Source organism: Mobula birostris, chromosome 29, assembly GCF_030028105.1.
Source record: "Mobula birostris isolate sMobBir1 chromosome 29, sMobBir1.hap1, whole genome shotgun sequence".
NCBI lineage: Eukaryota > Metazoa > Chordata > Chondrichthyes > Myliobatiformes > Myliobatidae > Mobula > Mobula birostris.
The window spans coordinates 35065058-35072523 of NC_092398.1; positions in this window are offsets into that span (position 1 = coordinate 35065058).

Consider the following 7466-nt stretch of genomic DNA (forward strand, 5'->3'; position numbering starts at 1 on the left):
CTCGGAGCCAGAGACTGGACAAGGACCCAGAACTTGGGTCTTGACTCGGGCTAGAACCCCAGAACTAGGCGAGGACATGACGTGGCTACAGGACTGGACATAGCTTGGGTCCTTCAAGGGCTTGGGTATGGACTCTGAGCCAGAGACTGGGCTAGGACCCAGAACCTGAGTCTTGACTTGGGCTCGGACTCCAAAAACTAGGCAAAGACATGACGTGGCTACAGGACTGGACGAGGCTTGGATTCTTCGAGGCTTTCCTGGGCTGGGTGAGAACACGAAACCTTGACTTGGTCTTGGCAGAACAGGAACTCAGAGCCTTGGACGAAGACTGGACACTCGGAGCCTTTTCTAGAGCATGGGAACACGGAGCCTTGGACTTGAGAGACAGGAACATGGAACACAGAGCCGGGACCCCTCTTTGGGAACAAGACGTAGGGCCGGGACTCGTACACAGAATGCTGAACACGACGAGACGGTTCTCAACACAAGGCAGCAGCAAACGGCTGGACCTACCTAGCGAAGGTGTGGACACAGAGACTGTTTCCAACACAAGGGAGTGGCAAACGGCTGGACCTACCTAGCGAAGGCATGGACACAGAGACTGTTCCTAACACAAGGTAGCGGCAAACGCTGGACCTACCTAGCGAAGGCGTGGACACAGAGACAGTTCCAAACAACGATAGACAGTTTCTTATCTAGACACAGCAAGGCTCCAGTCTTGCTCCGGCGAACTTAACAGTGATACAGACAAGGACACAGGCGAGGTTGCAGGCAAGTCTTCAGGTAAAGGCTTCAGAAGGAAGGAGAAGGGAAGGGAAGGGAAGGGACAGTCCAGCAAATGAAGCTGAACCCAGGAGCTGTATATGTAGCCAGCCCAAAATGAGAATCAGGTGCCTCAATTAGAGCACCCAACAGAACAAGGGAAAACCGGAAAACCTGGAATAAGGAACGATGGACCGGACTATGAACCAGAATGCGGACTTCACAGACTGGAGCGTGACACCCCCACAGGTGGAGCATAGCCACAAGCCACCTGGTCATGATCGGACTGCTCAGCCTGCTCCCGGATCGACTTCCTCTTCCTCTCAGAGTCCGTCTCGGTCAGATCCACCAGCTTCACGCAGGTGTTCTTCTCTAACCAGGGCCTTATGCGAGCCACCTGTCACCTGCCGGAGGACTAGAAAGCAGGCGGGGGGGGGGCGGTGGAAGCTGAATGTTAACCTGCTGACCCAAGAGAACATTAAGGAACGAGGGAGGGAGTTCACAGGTTGGAGAACCTTGAAAGCCTTCTTTGATTCCCCTGGCCACTGATGGGAAGCCACCAAGGAGAACATCAAGAGGTTCTTCACCCTGCAAGGGATCCGAAAGCAAGGCAGGGGCAGAGGAAAGTGTGTAAGCTCCAGACAGAGTTGCAGCAATTTCTCTTTCTGCAGTCAAAGGGAATAGTTGTGAGGGAGGGATTACGAGAGTTGAAGAGCTGATAAATCCAGTACTTCGCCGTCGAATCCTCCAAGATTATCTCCCGATAGAGGGTCAAAACCGTGGAGCAGGACGAGACGTGCTCATGCTTCTTCCTCCAGAAGGTGCCCAGGGGGAGCTCTGTGATCCACAACCTTAAGGAAGAGGACAGCTCAGTCACGTCCTCGCAGACAGACATACTGAGAATCTGCAGGTCCTTCTATGTCGGTCTGTACAACGAAAAGGCCACAGACCCCACAGCCTCCCGCAACTTCCTGTCGTCTATCACGCAGGTCTCAGATGACGGCAAGCAGGAGAGTCTGGGTCAGCCTCTGACCCTGGACGAGCTGACAGGCTCCATCCATTCCTTCGGGTCGGGTAAGACTCCCAGAAGCGATGGCTTACCGGTTGAGTTGTACTCGGCTCTGTGGAACTGGATGGGCCCAGGCCTGTTGGAAGTGTACAATGCTATGTTTCTATCTGGCAGCATGTCGGAATCCATGAGGAAGGGCATCATTACCCTCACCTCAAAGCAGAAGGGGGGAAAGGGAGGACATTAAAAATTGGACCTGTGCTGTACTGGGCAGGGAGATCTCGGACAGCCTCGCTCTGCTGAGGGACACCATCGCCTACGTGCAGGACAGTGGGGTGGGCGCCTGTCTGGTCAGCTTGGACCAGGAAAGAGCCTTCGACAGGATATCACACGCGTATGTGATGGATCTCCGAAATGGGATTTGCGAAGGGAATCAGGAATTCGATCCAACCGCTCTACACAGACGTCTGTAGTCAGTCCCAGTCAAAGGGTGGAAAACAGACAGCTTCCCCATCAAGTCTGGAGGCGGGCAGGGCTGTCCCCTCTCCCCTGTCTTGTTTGTCTGCTGCATAGAAGCCATCAGGAAAGATGGGAGCATAAGAGGGGCCACGCTTCCAGGCAGTGGAGGGACCCAAGTGAAAACCTCCCTGTACATGGACGATGTCACTATCTTCTGCTCTGATCCGAGGTCAGTTCGCAGGCTAATTGGCATCTGCGAACAGTTCGAGCTGGCATCAGGGGCCAGGGTCAACCGCACGAAGAGCGAAGCCATGCTCGTCGGCAACTGGCCCGACCGATCCAGCGTCCCCTTCACCATCAGGTCTGACCACGTGTAGGTATTGGGGATCTGGTTCGGAGGGGCCGAGGCGTGCAACAAGAACTGGCAGGAGCGGACTGCCAAGGTGAAACAGAAACTGGGACTGTGGGGAGGGCGCTCCCTGTCGATAATGGGCAAGAACCTGGTCATCAGGTGTGAGGTGCTCTCAGGGCTGCTGTACTTGGCGCAAGAGTGGCCCGTTTCCACCCCGCAGCTCGGAAATCACCCGAGCTGTCTTCAGGTTCCTCTGGGGGTCGAAGATGAAACAGGTCAGACGGGCCACTATGCACCATGGGGGCAAAACCGTTCCTAATGTCGCCCTCACCCTGTCAGAGTGCTGCCGACTGGCACCTTCTCGGCTGCAGGAGGTCGCGTTAAGGGACGCGCTGAAACTCGGCGCAGCCACCGCAAAAGGGCCTGGTGGGGAAGGGCCACAGTTTACTTCTCCCGCGGGAGAGGGAGGGGTTGGGCGGCGGGGAGGAAACCCCTCGACTATTATATTGTATGATATGAACCCCCAGAATACGGAATGTAATGATAATGTCTGGAATGTCATGATAATGTCTGTAAAGAATTAGAGTTCTTGAATGGCTTATTGTTGTGAATTGTGCATGAAGTTTATTCTGGTAATAAAAAAATTAGGCTGTGGGGTATATCTGGGGTGGGACAGATAAACGACCATATCTGCTATAGATTCCTGGAAGTGCTGGACCCGATGGAGATTCTTGAACAGGTGAGTCCACCTCGTCACGGGGATTCCTTCCTCTACCTTTCGTGGTCTTTGTCGGTGGACGAACGCACGCCTGGTCCGCCTGATTCCCCCCGTGATGTTCTGATCACGAACGATCGTGGTGCCCGCTGCCGGACAATTGTTCCTTTGGTGAATAGCTTCACACCGCCTGAGCGGGGCAGAGAGTTTACTCTGTGTGGGAAATCATACCCGAGTTTCGTTTTCTCACGCCGTGTTGTCTCAAACTTTCTCGCCTTGTCCGAGTCCGGTAAGTGAGGTTGGAGAAGGGAAGGAAGAACAGGCAGGCTTGTTCTCTCGCTGCTACCATCAGGTAGGAGATACAGAAACCTGAAGGCTCACACTCAGCGATTCAGTGAGAGAGGACATTCTTGCTATTGAGGGAGCGCAGCGTAGGTTCACTGGGTTAATTCCCAGGATGGTGGGACTGTCATATATCGAAAGATTGGAGCGACTGGGCTTGTATGCTCTGGAATTTAGCAGGATGAGAGGGGATCTGATTGAAACACATAAGATTATTAAGCGATGGGACACGCTGGAGGCAGGAAACATGTTCCCGACGTTGGGGGAGTCCAGAACCAGAGGCCACAGTTTAAGAATAAGGGGTAGGCCATTTAGAACGGAGTTGAGGAAAAACTTTTTCGCCCAGAGTGGTGGATATATGGAATGCTCTGCCCCAGAAGGCTGTGGAGGCCAAGTCTCTGGATGTTTTCAAGAAAGAGATGGATAGAGCTCTTAAAGATAGCGGAATCAAAGGTTATGGGGATAAGGCAGGAACTGGATACTGATTGTGGATGATCAGCCATGTTCACAGTGAATGGCGGCGCTGGCTCGAAGGGCTGAATGGCCTACTCCTGCACCTATTGTCTATTGTCTATTGATTCAGGAACAGCTTCTTCCCCTCTGCCATCCGATTCCTAAATGGACGTTGAAGCTCCTTCCACACTACCTCACTTTTTAATATATATTGTTTTTTTGCACGATTTTTAATCTATTGGATATACGTATACTGTAATTGATTTATTTATTTTTCTATGTTATGTATTGCATTGAACTGCTGCTGCTAAGTTAACGAATTTCATGTCACACGCCGGTGATAGTTCACCCATTCTGCTATTATCTTATTTTTGTATTTGCAGTTTGTTGTCTTTTTGCACACTGGTTAAACACCCAGTTGGTGTGGTCTTTCAGTGATTCTGTTATGGTTACAGTGTTGGAGTTACTGAGTGCGCCTGCAGGAAAATGAACCCCAGGGTTGGATATGGTGACATACCTGTACTTTGATAATAAATTTACTTTGCCCTTTTCTCTCCCGTTTCTTCAGCCTGACACTCGACGGCAAGCAGATCAACCCGTCTTGGGACACAGGAGGTAACTGTTCTCAGGTGAAACCCCGCTGGTTACAGCGAGAACGTGCGAACTCCACACACACACAAACACACACACACACACACACACAGCTATAAAGTTTGTAAACCCTGTGGATTTTTTTTTCTATTTTCTAAATATGACCTAAAATGTGATTAGATCTTCATGCAAGTCCTAAAACTAGATAGACAGCCCAATTAAATAACACAAAAACATTATACATGTTCATTCATTTATTTATTGAGAAAATGATCCAGTATTACATGTATTTGTTGGAAAAAGTATGTGAACCTCTGGGGTAAAGCCTTCTCAAAAGCTATTTGGAGTCAGTGTTCCACTCAATGAGATGAGATTAGAGGTGTATGGAAGTTGTAGAGGTGCCCTGCCCTATGAGAAAGACACACAGTTAGGTTACTGACAGAGCCTGCTCTTCTCAAGAAAGATCGGTTTACGTGCATCATGCCTCGATCAAAACAACCTTAAGAGGCCCTTAGAAGTAATTGTAGAGATTCATGAAGCTGGAAAAGGCAACAGAAGTATTTCTAAAGACCTGAGTGTTCATCAGTCCACAGTAAGAGAAATTGTCTGCAAATGGAGGAAACTCAGTCCTGTTGCTACTCTCCCCAGGAGTGGGCATCCTGCAAAGATCACACCAAGAGCACAACGTGCAATGCTGTAGGAGGTTAAAAAAAGAACCCAAGGGTAACAGTAAAAGACCTCCAGAAATCCAGAACTTGCTGAAGTCTCTGTTCATGTGTCCACCATAAAAAAAAGCACTGATCATGACTGGTGTTCATGGAAGGACACTACAGAGGAAACCACTGCTCTCCGAACCAAACATTGCTGCATGTAACACACATAAAAGATGCTGGTGAACGCAGCAGGCCAGGCAGCATCTATAGGAAGAAGTACAGTCGACGTTTCAGGCCAAGACCCTTCGTCTAGTCCTGACGAAGGGTCTCGGCACGAAACGTCGACTGTACTTCTTCCTATAGATGCTGCCTGGCCTGCTGCGTTCACCAGCAACTTTAATGTGTGTTGCTTGAAATTCCAGCATCTGCAGAATTCCTCGTGATTGCTGCATGTGCAAGTTTGCAAAAAGACCAGCTGGATATTCTACAACACTTCTGGGACAATGTTCTGTGGACAGGTGAGATGAAAGTTGAACTTTTGGGTAGAAATGCACATTGCTATGTTTGGAGGGAAAAGGGCACACCAACACTAAAACCTCATCCCAACTGTGTAGCATGGTGAAAGGAACATCATGGTTTGGGGATGTTTTGCTAGCTCATGCCCTGAACAGCTTGCAATTGCTAAGGGAACAATGAATTCAAAATTGTATTGAGACAGTTTGCAGGAGAATGCTAGGGTAGCTGTCTGTCACCTGAAGCTTAATAGAAGTTGGATGATGCAACAAGACAATGATTCAAAAGACAAGAGTAAATCAACAGCAGAATGGTTTAAAAAGAAGAAAATTTGTGTTTTGGAATGGCTCAGTCAAAGTCCTGACCCTAATCCTGTAGAAATGTCAAAAGACCCAAAACAAGCAGTCCATGCAAGGAAGCCCCCCAACGTCCCAGAGTTGAACAGTTTTGTAAGGAGGAATGGCCAGATTAAACTCCCCCAAGCTGACGTGTGGGACTGATCAACAGTTAGTGGAAACGGTTGGCTGAAGTTATTGCTGTACAAAGGGGTCACAACAATTACTGAAAGCAAGGATTCACATACTTTTCCAACAAATACATGTAATACTGGATCATCTTCTCAATAAATAAATGAACAAGTACGTTTTTTGTGTTATTTAATTGGGTTCCCTTCACCTAGCTTTAGGACTGAAGTTACCTGATCACACATTTATGCAGAAATAGAGAAAACTCTGCAGGATTCACAAATTTTCCAGCACCACTGTACATGTACACTTGCCCAGATAGATACGTGCACTATTCACATACACAGGCATGGGTCCATGTACACAGACATGCACGCAGACCCACGCGGACAGCGCTGGAGGTCAGGATCGAGCCAGGGTCCCTGCAGACGTGTGGCAGCAGCTCTCTCCACAGCTCCACTGTGCGAGTTCTGTTCACTGTTACGTCTCCTTGCCCTGTTAACACCTCCCCACCTGCACCATCTCTCACCTCTCTTGGCTTAAATTCTATTGGCTGTCTCACTTCATGGAGCCAACCGAATGGCTGGTCTTTCACTGCTGGGAGAAAGCCCCCTCCACATCTGCCCCCCCGGGAGGTCCCCAGTGATACCTCTTCCGAGTGGATGTTCTGGGATTAGCGAGACCTTGGGCTCCTGCCATTCATCTGACTGGTCTGCAAAGCGGCAACAGAACCCTGATTCTGCACCTCCCCACACAGTGTCACACCCCGCTGCAGTGGAGACACAGGCTCTCCTGCCTGGGTTCCTGTCGCATCGACCGTCGCCCTACATACCCTCCCATCTGTGTACTTATCCAAGCTTCTCTTAGACATTGCAATTGAATCCACATCCGCCACTTCCACTGACAGCTCGTTCCGCACCCTCACCCTCCTCTGCGTGAAGAAACCCCCCCCCCCCGGTTCTCCCTAAATACTCCACCTTTCACCCTTAACCTATGACCTCTAATTCTAGTCTCACCTCCCCTCAGTGGGAAAAGTCTGCTTCCTTTTACCCTATCTACACCCCTCGTAAGTTTGTGTACCTCCATCAACTCTCCCTCATTCTCTGGTCCAGGGAATGAAGCCCGAACCAGTTCAGCCTTTCCCTGTAACTCC